Source organism: Mirounga leonina, unplaced genomic scaffold (genome assembly GCF_011800145.1).
Source record: "Mirounga leonina isolate KUSES-001 unplaced genomic scaffold, KU_Mleo_1.0 Mir_128, whole genome shotgun sequence".
Lineage (NCBI taxonomy): Eukaryota > Metazoa > Chordata > Mammalia > Carnivora > Phocidae > Mirounga > Mirounga leonina.
The window spans coordinates 23365551-23382142 of record NW_023270320.1 but is presented as its reverse complement, the minus strand read 5'-3'; the positions used below and the strand labels follow the sequence as shown (position 1 = coordinate 23382142).

The window sequence follows — 16592 nt, the reverse complement described above, 5'->3', positions numbered from 1 at the left end:
AAGTGGGAGAGGGAGAAGCAGGCTTCCCGCAGAGCAGGGAGCCCGATGCGGGACTCGATCCCAGGACCCTGGGATTATGACCTGAGCCGAAGGCAGCCACTAAACTTTCTTCTTTATAAAGAAGATAGCAATGCATTCCTCATACAGTCGCCATGATGATTAAATAAGGCAACACGTTTAAAGGGCTTAGAATGAATGCTTAGCATATTTAGGCCATTTTATAAAATAGTTATGCTTTTATGTACTGAAAAGTCCCATTGCAGCAAAGTCACTGCAAAAGTGCTTAGTCAATAATATGACTGACTTAATATCTTATGGATTAGACACATAAGGGATTATAGTTCTCATTTAGAAGTTCGGAGTTGATTCAGGACAGAGTCAGCTTCTCATGAATATTATTATCAAGGACCTGGATTCCTTCTATCATGCTGTTCTTAATCCTTGGTTGTGCTTTCATCCTCATGATCACAATATGGCTCCTATACTCCCAGTATCACATCTTAATTCCAGACACAAAAACGGCAAAGAGATAAAGATCCAAAAACCTTCTCCACATAGGGATTTTGTCCTTATTTATTTGTAAAGCTCGTCACTTCCCAGCAGACTTCCACTTATATATTTTTTTAAAAAATATTCTCATCATGTTTAATGCTTTTTTAGAAATTACAATTAAGAAAAACAGCTTTTTAAAAATAAATGTATTCTAAACATCAGCCCAATTAGTTGTTTTTATCACAATTTAATGTTTTGTCTCCTTCACAAATGTGAGAAAGTCTTCAGGGCTCAACCCCATGGTTGTAGCGCTGGTCATTGGATGAAAGCACCCTCTTCATGTCCACCTTCCAAACCAGCAGAATCCAGGACAAATTTTGCATCCCCATCGTCACAGTAGAGTGCCAAGGGTGTCGTACAGTCTTGGCCAGCTTTTAGTCTTTCCAGCATGGCTGTTTTATCAGCAAACTGAAGATTTTCACTCCCAGCACCTAACTGCTCGGCAAGTTCATTTGAATCAATTTGTCTATCATGAAGAACTGTCACCAGCCAATACCCTTTTGTTCTCTTGTCTTTAAGAAATGAGTCCTTACTCTTCAGTTCATGTATCATATGATCTCACTGATAGGAGGAATTCTTAATCGCAGGAATCAAACTGAGTGTTGTTGGAGTGGGGGGTGGGGTGGGAGGGATGGGGTGACTAGGTGATAGACACCGGGGAGGGTATGTGCTCTAGTAAGTGCTGTGAATTGTGCAAGACTGTTGAATCTCAGATCTGTACCTCTGAAACAAATAATGCAATATATGTTAAGAAAAAAAAAGAAGAAGAAGAAGGTAGTGGGAGGGGAAGAATGAAGTGGGGGAAATCGGAGGGGGAGATGAACCATGAGAGACGATGGACTCTGAAAAACAAACAGGGTTCTAGAGGGGAGGGGGGTGGGAGGATGGGTTAGCCTGGTGGTGGGTATTGAGGAGGGCACGTTCTGCATGGAGCACTGGGTGTTATGCACAAACAATGAATCATGGAACACTTCATCTAGAACTAATGATGTAATGTATGGGGATTAACATAGGAATAAAAAAAAAAAAAAGAAATGAGTCCTTATTTTGTGCTCCTTTCAAATGTTGGATACGAGGCATCATTTCTTCAACTGTAAACACTTCCGGGGGTTCCAGGACTTTTGTGTGATGGCCACTGCCCCAGCACCCCCCGTACCTCGGCACCTGCCCCTCGGCTCTCCTGGCCAGCAGAGAGAGAATGCCCACTTATATCTTATCAATGACAAAAAACACACCACGTGGTGGTTCAACACAAAGAGTGCTGAGAGCTTTTAGATTTTAACCAGGCACGCACCCAGGCCTCACTGCTGTGTCTGTTTCTGTGTGGATACGTTAAAGTAATAATAAAGGAAGAAAGGGAATTGGATAGCCAGCCAACAGTGTCAGCCACACTCTTATCCAAACTAAGTATACTGCAGCTTATAAAAAGTCAGGCCTATCAGTTGGTTAAGCAACTGCCTTCGGCTCAGGTCATGATCCTGGAGTCCCGGGATCGAGTCCCACATCGGGCTCCCTGCTCAGCGGGAGGTCTGCTTCTCCCTCTGCCCTCTTCCCTATCGTGCTGTCTCTCATTCTCTCTCTCTCAAATAAATAAATAAAATCTTTAAAAAAAAAAGGCAGGCCTAAGTATGATCTCAAAAGACAAGCATAGTTAAAATATTTTCAACCAATTTTCCCTTTCATGAAGGTTCTATATACCATAGTCCCCCTTAGCGAATAAAAGCAGTTGAATGGGGCTAGAGTCCTGAGTTCTGACCTTGTATCTGTCACTAGTTTACTGCTTAGCTTTGTGCAAATTACCTAATTATTCTGCATAGCCTTTCCTCTTCCATCAATTGTGGAGACTGAAAGAGATGATGTCTAACATCACTCTCAGGTCTTAAATTCTGTGGTCTTATGATTGTAATATTTATCTCCTCGTCTTTCAAAAAGTTATAATCCCCAAAGCTTAATAATTTCTTGGAAAAATTGAGCTCTGATTAAAACAATCATCCAAAGGTTGTTTATTGCTCTCAGCACCATGCTAGGCTGCCTATAAGACACAAAACAAAACAGCCAAACAAAAAACCAAAACAACAGCAACCAAAATAAGACAGAAAACAAGATAATGAAATGAAGTAATGAAACTAAGTAGTCATGACGTGGCCGTTAGTCACTGTGTGTGCAGACGTTCTGAGAAAAGACAGGTCCGTATGAAAAAGTTGGAGATAGCACCATGACTGAAATGGAATTGGAACTCATCTGAGCAGCATTTGAAATAAAATCCAAAGTGCAATGAAAGGATTTGGCTAGGTGGAGAAGACACGAAGGAATATCTCAAAGTGTTACAGCATTAACAGAGACTAGAAGGGAAGCTCCCTCTTTTGGGGACCAAGGAAAAAGCCTATCCCATTGAGTGAGCAAGCGCATATTGGTGACTAATAGACCATAGGTAGACCATAGAGTTTGTACACCTTTTTCCGGCAATTCTTATGTTTGGGGAACCTGGGGGGCTCAGTTAGTTAAGCCTTGGACCCCTGATTTCAGCTCAGGCCTTGATCTCAGGAAGGTGGACTGAGCCCTACATAGGGCTCCCTCTGCCCCACCCCACCTCCCATGCATGCCCTCTCTCTCTCTCTGAAAAAATAATGACAATAATAATTAATCTTATTCTTACGCAAATATCTAGCTAAGACCATGGTGCTGCTTCCCCTTTAAGTCTCTTTACCACTTGGACACACACATCATACATATTTAGATCCAGAGCTACCTGCACACAGATTCTTGTGACCCCCAAAGTATAATACATCAGTTCATTTCTGTGCCATGTACCAGACTGACTCATGCTGTGTACATTTTGCTAATACTATACCTGACGTAGCTGACTCCTGGATCTTGGATACTAGGCTGGCGGGGGGGGGGGGGAAGTCTTCCTATATTCTTCTGTTGGGTCTTTAATTATGAACTAATCAATCATAAATTGCAACCTTATTCTCACTCTCCCTTATCTAACTGGTCATGTCACCTATGCATTGGTATGAGAGCTAGAAGAGGCAGACCTAGTATTGCTCCGTTGAGCAATGAAAAGTCATTATTGCTACGTGCAGAGAAAGTGGACTGTTCTGCAGTTTTGTCCTAGCAGCATTTGAAAGAAATAATAAAGTAGTTTAGCATCAGGAAGATGAGGTAGATGTATTACCTGGCAGGAAAATCATAAGGATCTAGAGTAAGGGAGCAGACTTTTGAGCAGAGGGGAAAAGCATAGGATTTGAGCTATGGATTGGGAAAAAGGACTGAATCAGAATATAGATTGTGTGTGTTTATGGAAGACGTGTGTTTGTACCACATTTATGCATTTCCCACCTGGGCTATATGACCTAGAAGGCTTAGAATCTGAGATTCCAGCTCAGAAGGTGAGGGTACCAGATCGATGTGAAGGGGAAGAAGTCAAGGGTGATCCCATGTATTGACTGTTCATTTCACATAATGCAGGCATCGGGAAGGGACTCTGGCTGGGGCCGAGATGAAGCCTTTAACTCTCTAGCCTGCTTACAACTGGGATCCTAGCAAAAAACTAATAGTGATATCCTTTGGGTAGTTAACATTTAAAACTAAGGAAATGAACAAAACTTTAAAAAGTCCTCTGCATTTTAATATTCACGAACCATTTTAGACTTACATTATCTTATCTATAGATTTTGTGTTGTTTTTTTTTTTAAAGATTTTATTTATTTAACAGAGAGAGAGAGACACAGTGAGAGAGGGAACACAAGCAGGGGGAGTGGGAGAGAGACAAGCAGGCTTCCCACCGAGCAGGAAGCCCGATGAGGGGCTCGATCCCAGGACCCCAGGATCATGACCTGAGCCGAAGGCAGACGCTTAACGACTGAGCCACCCAGGTGCCCCTAGATTTTGTGTTTCTAGAGGTAATCTACCTAATATCTTTATAGCCTCAATTTAAAAACTACTCAATTTTTAAAATCCTTAACCATCCATATCCCCATTATATTGGTCTGTTGTTAAAAAGTTTGTGACAACCACAAACTTAAAAAAAAAGGAACACTTACTTTTAGTGAGTAATGTAAAAAGGAGGAAAGAAAAGTATGTGAAAGTATTTTCAAATAATGCAGTTATAATTTTAGTTCAAGTTCAATTATTAAAATATACTTAGGAGATTTTTTTAAAGAAAAAAGAAAATACCACATTTTGATCAGAAGCTTTTAAGCACTAATTGGGAAATATACCTTTTATAGTCTAAGTCTCCTCAAATACTTTTTTTTTTCCTTTTAAGTGACTTTTTGACATAATGCTATGGTTTCTCTTTGTAGGTAGAATAACTTTACCTGTAAATCCCTGCAGTTTCACATGCCACTGACCAAATCAAACTTCATAGCTCCTGGGGAATCATTAGACAATATTGCATCAATTTGCTTGCTACATATGTGGCCTTAGTTAATGTTGGAAGTGGCTTTTTTTTTTTTTTTCTATTTCAGGTGATTTTTTTTTTTTTCTTCCTAGGATTTGAAGGACAGCTTTTATATTTAAAAGCTGAAGTCCAATATAGTTTATTCTGACAGTGCTTTGTAATATTTTTGGGTCAAATCACCCTTTGAGACACTGATGAAACATTTGTCCACACAATTCTGGAGGGATTCATGAACCCCGAAGCCAGTCTGTGATATTAAGATGGAGACTCCTCTAAACCACATGATTAATTGGTAACCGGCCAGTGCAATTGAAGGAGAGCTTCCAGTTGGAATAAACAAAAATATATTCACTATCCTTTAGAGCACATGTCCTGAAGATACTGATATGGTTTCTCCCTATAGGTGCAAGCCACAGCCTTACCGAGCCAGTGTTGTTGGTGGGAAATGCTGTCACCTTCATAGATGGGGAGGGAACCATTAACTTGTAGTCTCTTGACATTCTTCCCTATCTTCCTGGAAGACCACAGCCCTGGGCACTTCATTCCCTCATTATCCACTCTTTTGTCTACATTCTCCCATCATTCATGTGACAAATATCAGGTGTCTACTACATATCAGACAGTTGGGACAAAACAGACAAAACTCCCTGGGCTATGTGACTTACATTCCAGTGGGGATGACAGAAAGCAGAAAATACACGTTAGAGAATGATAAATGCCCAAAGTACTTTGACACTCCTTCCAATAAGAAGTAGGGTGCAGGTCCTCCCCTTGAAATTCTCCTCCCCAGAGACAGTTCTCTGTTCACTTTGACCAAAGAAACAACTCTGGAAGTGGCTCTTGTGCTGGTTTCCAGTCCCAGACACTGCAGAGTCTGGCTGCCTCCCCTCCTGAGCCACCATGTTAGAAGTCTGGATAATCTGATGGGATTGTGTATAAAATATCCCGAGAGTGCATAGAGAGGGATGCAGGTGTGTGAGTTTCCAGCCATCCCCACCAAAGCGCCAGACATGAGAGTGAAGCCTGCTTGGACCCCCCAGATCCTCCCAGCCACCCGCTGAATAAACCAAGTAACCCCAGTCAATGCCACGTGGAGCAGAAGATCCCCCGGGCATGCTGTGCCTTCATTTACAACCCAGAGATTATGAATATAATATAATGACCATTGATTTCAGCCACTGTATGTGGGATGGTTTGTTAGTCGGCAGATGACTGGACCCATGGTGGTGGCCTCCGAAAAATGGAACAAAAAGTCATGCTATGTTGTATCAGGCAAGAACTCAGTGCTGTTGCCTGTTCTTTACCGAACACTAGCTGACTCCTTCTCTTATTTCCAACACCACTGTTCTGGACCTTTCCTACTCTATCCAAACTCAAAACCCATCCCTCACTCTCCTTACAATCACTATAAGACCTGCCTTTCCCTAAATGAAAATATAAATGATGCCCTAATTTGATACTGAATTATCAATATTAACTCTTCTCTACCGTGCTTTACCTCAGAGTCCCGCATCTTCAACCATGTTCTCCTCCTGCTCTTTCTTCGAAGAAAGAATCTACAGTAATTTCCAAAGTTAATTCTTCCACTTTGTAAGCAGTCTCAATCCCCGTGGTCTCCCTTCCTTCCCCTGGTGTTGTGTTTATTCTTCCTCTCCACCCCTACAAATGGCCTTTTCTCAGTTCTCATCCAGTTTCCCAGAGGCAACAACATTCCTCTCAAAATATGTTCTTTCCTGGATTTTTTAGATGCTGAATTTTAAACCATCCTTCCCCAAACAAGTATTATACTATGTGATTCTCTTTCTCATGAACCATCAGTGGCTCCCAGTTACCCTCTAAATAATACTATAACTTAACTCTCCACAAACGACCTCACTTTGTTTCTTCTGTCTTGTTTTGTAGGCCTTTATTCACCTGAATGTTACAGACATCTGTTTCCTTTCATGTTGAATCTTCATCCTAAAAACTTTCCTCCCTTCCTGAATGCTACCTGTTCTTTAAGGCACTGCTGAAATTCATCTCTCCAACCCAAGCCTTGCTAATCACCAACAGATTATGGGCCCTCCTTCTTCCCAGCTACATTTAACACCTTGCTTATAGCAGTTTTTTTTTTTTTTTTCTGCTTTGTTAAATGCTTTGCATCATCTTTGCTTTTTTCACCATTAATTGATTCAACAACATTTTTAAAGGCTATGGGGTAGTAGACACTGGGATTCGTGCTAAAGAAACAGACGCAAAAGACACTGCTCATTCTCAGAAGCACACATTCTAGTATAAACACAGTGATTTGTAATAAGTTTCTTTCAAACTCTGATAGAAGTAATAGCTCATAGGATATTTGAAGAACGAATGTCCAAGTCTATGTAAGGAACTAAGAAAAGACTTCTAGAAGGAAGCTGAAATTGAGTCTTTAAAAAAATCTGAAGGTATTCAAGATTAATGAGGGAAAGGCATTCTAGATGGGGGAGGGATAATAGACATGAAAAACTCTGTGGAACATTGAGGAAAGTGTGGGCAGATTGTCGATGCTGGAGCAGAGGATGCCAGGTAGGACGAAGGAGAAGATGAGGCTGGAGAAGCAGACTAGACTAGAAAGACCAGGGATGATCTTGCTTGCCAAGACAAAAAACTTGACTTGTCACAGAGGAGACTGGGGGTGCAGGGACAGCTTTCACAGATATATGAGAAATGACATGACGAGATCACTTGGCAATTCTGGTTTCAGTGTCTGCCTTCCACCTCCCCCGCCCCCTCCCCCACCAAAATTCAAGACTTCGGAAAAGATGGTACTGTGTTTATTTTATATTTCTATCACTCCAGAAATTTATGCAACATCCCACACATAGTAGATACTTAATAATGTTTTCACTTTACGAATAAAGTCTTAAAGTTACAATGTTTAAACAGTCTGCTCACCAGATCTGTTATTATTATTATTTTTAATCTTGCAATGAAGAAAGGAAAGTAGTGTTCAGGAAAGGTGCCTAGGGCTGCCTCCAAACCAGACTGAGATCTGAGGATGAAGTCTTATAAAGGAGTTGGTCTTATTTTTTGTTTCTGCTCTATCTATATGTTAATAAGCTCACCATCTTTTGTTACAAACTCTTCAAATGCACTAGCTCAGACTAGGACTCTCGTTGGATAGTAACCTATATCTATTCCCTGTCATAATTAAGAGCAAGACCTGAAGTGACTGTTGGCATGAAACCCAACACTTCTTAAATCAGATAGTTTTAAGTCGGCCGAAAGGGATGAGGAAGGCACAGCAGCCGCTCTGAGAATCCACTCATCCATCCCAGAACTGTAGATATGGGAGGGACCTCCAAGGGCAGTGCTGAAGAAATTGTGTTAGGAATTGCACCTCGGTGTACTCTTTGCTGAGTGTCAAACTTTTCCTATTTCCTTCTCATCCATTTTACTTTTCTGTATAAGTGGTGCTGACAGGAAACACATGATGCTTGGACACGTGAGGAAAGAGAGTTTCCCAAAAGAGAAAGAGATGACCTCAATAGAAGTGCAGACCACATACATTTCAACAAAGTGTAGGAGAGTGGGATCAATAATTACACCATGCACCAAAGGTGCAAAACCTGGAGGATGTCCCTTTAACGGTTTCCACAAACTCAGATATCCACGGTCATTGCTGACATTAGGCGATTTGGTCTGGGTGAAGCTGAAAGAATAGCTCTGCAAAGGGCCCATGTTACAGTATTCTCCTGTTTTCTGTCCCTTCCTGGTAATATTTGTCTGGTTTATGAGCAACCCCTTTACTTCCTTCTGGTAACCCCTCAGTGAAAATTGTTTCAGATAGGGTCAGAAGAGTAAGCTCTGTAGTTTATCTTACCTAACAAAATTGCCAGCAAGAGAGAAGTGCAAACTTTTTTTCACATAGTTCTCCCATTTGGATTATAAAATCTTTGCTGAAGGGGTGATGAATGTGATAGAAAACACATAACTTGTTTCAGATGTAAAGAATGCTGACAGCCTCAAAAACATTGCTTTACCTGATTTTCTTGGCAAATTCAATTTGTAAGAAAAGCTGGGAGTAGAAAATATCCAGGTGTCATTTGAGGGGGTCACATTCCTAAGCACAGCCATCTTGATTATGCAGTTATACTCACTGCAGACCTCTGATCAGCTGTATCACCAAAGCCTCGCCTGGATATAAATCCCCCAGTTTGTGTGGCAGTGGTACTAAGAAGTTTCATAAAAGGAAGACACATTTGTTTCTTTGCTGATTACTGGTGAGTAAATGTTGCAAGGAGGAGGGAGTTTTAACAGATACAGTTTGGGGCTCTGGCACCTTGAGCTGTAGGTCACTGGTAAGTGGCTGTTTCTTTGAGCCTCCATTTCTGTGTCAACAAAATGCACATGAAATCTACCTTATGAGAATACTGTGATACTTAATCACAAAATAAGTGTCAAACAGTTAGCCCATTACTCAGTATTTGGTACATGGGTATCTATTATTACAATTTCATAAACCCTTTCCTACACATCACTAAATAATACCCTCCGACACTAAAAGTATATGTGAAGTTCTTTTATGTGGAGAAGCTCACAACTCTTTGTATAATTAATCTTATCTTTCCAAGGATCACATAAACTTGACCTTCTCATGTTTCTATCAGTCATTAACTTTTTTAATCTTTTGCCAGACAAATACATGAACGATGTACCACCACAGTCATTCATTTCTTCAACAAACATTTATTGAGCACACACCAGGGAGCATGTGCTAGGACCAGGAACTGTTCAAAGCAGTGAGGATGCTGCAATAAGTCAACCAAACCCGTGCTTTCATATAATTTATATTCCAGCACATGGAGACAAGGGGGATGAAGAGAACCACACAAGAAACAAGGAAAACATACACAGTATGCCAGATAGTGATAAGAGCCATGGGAAAACAGTGAGGCAGGGCAAGGGACAAGGAGTGCAGAAGCAGAGATGTTACTATTTATATAAGATCATCATGAGAGGGCTCCCTGGCAAGATGTCATTCAAGTGGAGAGGGAAAGTAAGTTTGATTATTATAAAAGCACATTGCAAGCTACATTGGATGGCTGGAACTGAGGTGACCATTCATTCAACTTACGACACGGTCAGAAATTGGTGTGAAAAACAATCAACCATTCCCATCCTCTTGTCTGTTTCTCAGGCCCTGACTTCACTATATGTCAACAAGCTAACACCGTGCAGCAAGCAGTTAGAGGATGAGAAACCTCCGTGCTTCCTATGAGTCATGATAGATAGAATTCCAAGTGTCTATATTTGTCTAGGGTGAATAAACTGCGTTTTCTAAATATATGCCTTACCACTTCCCATTAACCAAATTCCCAAACACATATTTCTGCTGGGAAAACAGAACACCAACCATTTTGTTCATGTAAAGAGCTGCCAATTTCTCTGTTGCTATCAGACTTAGAGGTGGCACAAAGCTTAAAAAGGAAAACGAATGTACTTGATGACAGAATAAAGATTTAAAAGACATTGACATGCTGGAATTATAACAACATCAACAAGATAAAATTAGGAAAGATATGTACAAAGTGTAACATATAGATTTTTTGAAAAGTATTTTATTTATTTATTTCAGAGAGAGAGAGAGCATGAGCAGGAGGGGCAAAGGAAGAGAGAGAATCTCAAGCTGACTCCACACTGAGCACAGAGCCCTACTCGGGGCTCAATCCCAGGATGCTGAGATTATGACCTGAGCCAAAGCCAAGAGTAGGACGCTTAACCATCTGAAAAAAACACACGGATATTCGATTGTCTAAAAGCCTAATATATGAGTTTACTTGATGATCATACTTTGCTTATACCTCAGTAATAGTACTTAGATAATATCAGAATTTATTAAGAGGGTATTTTTAGTTTGTGTTAGGCTGTGGCCTTCTTGAAGGAAAGACTCTGTTTACTCATCTTTCTAATCCAGCCCCAAGAACAATTCTTGATAAATAGTATTTTGATCCATTTATTCATTGGATCTAATACAATATTTGATTATAATAAAGTCGTATATACATATAAAGTGAAGAACGTCTCTTTATAGGTTGTAGTGCTTAGGCTATGTCTATAGTTCTGTATTCATATTTGAGCACCTACTGGAGTTCGTCCATTGGAGTATAACCAAAGAGAGATGAAAGGCTTTAAACTAATATCACATAAGAAATTATCACATGAAATGGAGTGTTTCTAATCTTGGAGAAAGGAAACTTTGGGGAAAATGATAGCTGTGTTCCAATACCTGTAAAGTTTTCATACAGAAAAACAATTAGATGTAGCTTTGAGAAAAAGAACCAAAATCAATGGAATAAATTATAAAAGGACAGATTTCAGATTAACTCAAATAATGCCAAATTAAATAGTTGCTTCCAAAACAATGAGATTCCCATCACTGTGGAAGTGTTCAAGTTGAATCTGGATCAGCATCTTTCCAGAACAAGAAGTTGGAATCAAGGGGTCCAAATGGTTTTTCTACAACTTTGATCTATTGATTCTAAAACTGTTCTCAACTTGCAAATAGTAAAAAATATCCTTCCGAATCAATTGTATCTTAGAGAGAAGCACTATAACTTCTTAGGCCATTATTTTTAGATTTTTCTTTCTGTGTGAACTCTGTTCTCTTGACCTAACCATACCATTCCCCTGAGCAATATTCTTGCTCAAAGTCTAACGTTGATTTTAGACAATGTTGTGGTGATCTGTGTGGATTTCTAGGTAGTGTACAAGGTTAATATGTCATCCTGCTCACAATTTCCCATGATACTTGGTGTCACATTGCTATTCCCAGCATTCCAAGAGACTCAGAGTTCTGTGACTTCATGCTTCTCTGCAGGTAAGTTTCTCTGTCAGAGGTTATTAACTCTAATAAGGAAAACCATGTCCTTTTGGCACTTGTTAGTGTCTTATTGCTCAAGCATAGAATTATCTATCCATTTGGTCAACAAAAATTCATTAAATAACATTTATTGAGTTCAAGTGCATGTGTTCTTTTTTTTTTTTTTTAAAGATTTTATTTATTTATTTGACAGAGAGAGAGATAGTGAGAGCAGGAACACAAGCAGGAGGAGTGGGAGAGGGAGAAGCAGGCTTCCCGCCGAGCAGGGAGCCTGATGTGGGACTCCATCTCAGGACCCTGGGATCATGACCTGAGCCGAAGGCAGACGCTTAACGACTGAGCCACCCAGGCGCCCCCAAGTGCATGTGTTCTAAGGATGTAATGACAAATAAGATGCCCCTGCCTCCAAGAATTTCCAGTTTGTCAGGGAAATGAATATAAGCCAGATCATTGCAACACAAGGTAATATCTGCTGTAACAGTGTTTATACAAGACACAATGCAAGCAAAAAGAAAAGAGCTGCCAGCTCTGGGTAGGTTCAAAAGAATCCCATAGAGGAAATTTTAGAATGAGTCTTGAAGGATAAGTCAGGGTTTTTTCAGGTAGACAAGGCCATTCTAGCAAAGAGAAAAGGGGGTATTGTCATGGAGTAATATTGTCATAGGATTTGCATTGGGTGTTCAGAGAACACTAAGTAGCTTCATGAGTCCACTGTAAAGTGTGTATGGTAATCTGAGGAGGTACTGGACAAGTAGACAGGGCATGAATCATATGGAAGGTTGAATGAAGATAAAAAGCAAGAGACAGGCAAAATACTTCAGAGTTTCTTGCAATTGTCCAATTGCAAAAGATCAATAAGGGAATGACCTAATGTGTCAGAATTGGGGTTTGAAAGGAGCTGAGGGAATAGTAAGGAAATACGGTTAAAAGATAAAATTCACAGGATTTATTGAATACTTACAGGTGCTATGCTAGCATGAAGTAGTAAAGGTAAATACACACAATCCTTTGCTTTCAAGAAACTGAAAGTTACTCAGTAGAAATATAGGCTTCAATAACCAGAGAGTCCCTCCATTCAAATCTCTATTTTCCTACTTGGAAACTCTGTATTTCACTTTCTTAATCCGTTGCTTTGAGAACCATTGTTCACTTTTCTGCATCTGGAAAATCAAGGAACCCTGTCCTGGTTGCCTGCCCAGTGGAATCTTTCTCCCAAGACCCTCTGACTTCGAAGGAGAAGTAATTCCTAGAGGTTGATATAAAACTTAACTGAGGGGATGGAAGAAGTACATGACACAAAGTAAGTGCTCAGTAAAACACACACAAAAGATTAGCATCCTTTGTTTTTAAAAATGAGCATGAGCATATCTGAATACATAACGGTGTATCTTTGTTTCTTTTACTATATTGGTCCCATCAAAATAATAATTATTTTTTTTAATTTAAGGATATGCCCAGGAACACTGAGTTTGGGACATTTCAAATTGTTTTTTAGACTAATTTATTAGTATTCTTTAGAAAAAAAATGAGAAAGAAAAAAACTCATAGAAAGAAAAGAAAGAAGGATAAATGCTGTTAAAATAAGGGTATATTTGATTTCTAAAACATAGAATTACTGTATTTATATTTCAATAAGTTACAAAGTGTTTCTCATAAGCTTCTCTCCCTATTTTGTATATTCCCTCTTTTCTTTTATAGTCATGAGGTCTTGTTTCTTCAGATGGATCTTAACCAAAGTGGCTATATTAATTAGTTAAAAATTTGCATAAACTTTTCTCAGACCAATCCCTCAAAGAATTTACAGTCATTTGGAAGAAACATTGGTTTAAAACTAATCACATGAAAAATTTCACTTCATTATATAAGTAGAGATAAAGTGATTCTTAAAATAAATTTTTTAAATATTATGTCAATAGATATTATCTATTTTTGGCCACTATACTCATCCACAATTGCTCCTGGGATACTTTTGAATCAACACCATCACATCACCTGATTTAGCATCCATGAATGCAGAAGGAATAGAAAAAGAGAGACACATACAATTGCCAAACTCTTGGCATTTGGTCCTTCTGATTTTAAGTTGTTGTATTGGTAGAAGGATCTGAGTACATGTCCAAATACTCATTCATATCAATGGTGAGGAAAATATATCTGCATTATCAATTTCCATCCTATTGTTTAGTCCCAATCAAATAAATAGATTCAAATTCAGAAAAATAAGTTTCTCTAGTGCCATCTTTTGTTCAAATGTCAGAGATATTGAAGTAAATTCCCTTAAAAAAAAAAGTCAGAAGGAACAGCAGAAAAGAAGAAATATTATTTTTGTTGGTTTCAAATGAAAGAGCTCAGAATGTTTGCTTATGCTGGGTAAAACATACCCAAACATTACCTTCACTAATTAGAAGCTTAAGTCTGTATATAAAGATCTCCCCAACTGCAAATTTATCCCAGGAGCTGAAGCAGAGAGATTTAAAAATCTACTTATTTTTTTAAATGATCTTCACCAGATGCTTTATACCTCTGTTTGGTGCCTGGTGCCTGGGAACTCCACAGGAAGGCAGGTTAGCTGTGTTCACATATATTGCTCTCCATGGGTTCGCAGCATAATCCAACCTGTGATTAATGGAAAAGCAAAACATTTGCAATGTGTAATCTGACAAACTGATGCTCACAGCAAAGACTACTGTGCATTGAGAACTCAGCCCTACTAAAGGCTACTTCCCCTCTCTTATTAATTTTCTCCTTCGTGAAATTATTCTCTCTATACTGAAATAAGAATCTAATACATCCCAGTGATAACCGAATTTGAACATAATGTGAGATTGGCTCTGTCCTCTGCCTAGATGGTTCTTTAACCTGGCAGGTACAAAGTCTTACCTTGTGATGGTGGAGGAGAAGTAGGAGGGCCAGCTGGGTTGTGACAGGGTCAGCAACTTGGTCTGGGAAGCATGGAGGAGGAGTCAGTCCCCACCTGTCCAGGCTGAATCACCCTGCGGTAAGGCCGACAGGCTGATGAACTGGGGCCACCAGCTACCTCATTACTGCCACCCTGGGAAGTCACAGTGAGCCACAAGACCCAGAGTATCCAGCTGTATTTAAATGCAAGTGAGTAAATCCATCAGGTGAAATCAACTATAGCCCAGACTGGAATAGAATGGAAGTGGGGAGCGGACCATGCCATAAGGTGACCCACATTTTACTTGATTGATCAATGAAGTTTTTAGATTCCCTTCGTGGTGGTATGGGGAGATTAGGGAGGCCACTAATTGGTGAAAATATCTGTTGTTTTGTTTTTTGGCAACACAATAATATATACTTGGATCATATAATCTGAGCCGCTTGCAAAGACGCCCTCCTACGATTTTTTTTCAACCCTCCTAGAATTACTCGACATTATTCCATTAAGTTATAATGAAAAATGTACTATCTTATAAATATTTAAGTACATTTATTATAGGGGTGCTCTTGAAGATATTTAGCATATCACAAGGAGTTTTATATATAGATGCCTTTCAGATTTAACGTGCAAAAAATCGCCTGGGGACATTGTAAAAGTGCATATTCTGATTTAGTAAGTCTGAGTGGGATTCATGATTCTAGATTTATAGCAAATTCCCACTGATGATGATGTTGCTGGTCTTTGGACCACACTTTGTACAGCAAGCTATGTCAATGTCCCATGGTAGAGATTATTCACAGAAAATCTGCAATTGCTGGCAATTTTTTTTTCATTATGTAGTACTGTGAATTGCACTAGGTTGGACCATATGAAATTACCAATGTTCAATCATTTTTTAACATACATCATTACAATTTCTTGTAATAATAGGTATGGTATAGCAATGGTATACTATAATCAGATTTTTCTTTTTTTAAGATTTTATTTATTTATTTGAGAGAGAGAGAATGCATAAGCTGGGGGGGGGGCAAAGGAAGAGGGAGAAGCAAACTTCCCTCTGGGTAGGTAGCCCAACAGGGTGCTCAATCCTAGGACCCTGAGATCATGACCTGAGCTGAAGGCCAACGCCTAATTGACTGAGACACCCAGGCACCCCTTCAGATTTTTTTCTTTGAGTTGAGAGCCAGGAAGCTTGTAACCAAAATTGTGCCCCACTCCCATAAGTGTACAGAACCATTTACAAGGAACATATTTTAGGCACTAACTTCCCCGCCTTGTAAGTAAGGAATCTTTAAGTTGTAAGAAACAAAAACCTAAATTGACTGGCTTAAGAAAAAAAAGTAGACTTACGTAATGAGCAATTCCAGGTTTAGACCTTTTCCTATGGTGTGGGTGGGTACAGGAACTCAAATAATGACATCAGGCCTCTGTTTATTCATTCTCTCTCTCAGTTGTTTGCCTCTGTGATGATTTTATTCTTAGACAGATTCTGTCTCCATGCAGATGACTCCTTGTAACTCCAGGATGACAGCCTATCTTCTTAGCAACTCCAACACAAAAAGAATTTTGCCCTCCAGGAACTGAATTTCATTGGTTGCTTTGGCCAGAAGAACGGAAAGCTCTGATTAGCTAACCCAGGCTCTCATGCTCTCTCTGGACCTGGGTCAACTCTGTCAAACCCACATTGGCTGAGAGTTAGTTAGGGACTATTCTTCAAGAGAAAATTGGGTAACTATTACCAGAAAAAGGAAGAATATTGAAAATCCTTCCTTATAATGCCTTTCCTCTTTTTTTTTTTATTCTTATGTTAATCCCCATACATTACATCATTAGTTCTAGATGAAGTGTTCCATGATTCATTGTTTGTGCATAACACCCAGTACTCCATG

General features: G+C 39.5%; 1 pseudogene; it reads right to left on the bottom strand.

The window, feature by feature from the left end:
* Window positions 1–739: 739 nt before the first annotated feature.
* LOC118009807 overlaps window positions 740–16592 on the bottom strand; it is a 25962-nt pseudogene continuing 10109 nt past the window's right edge.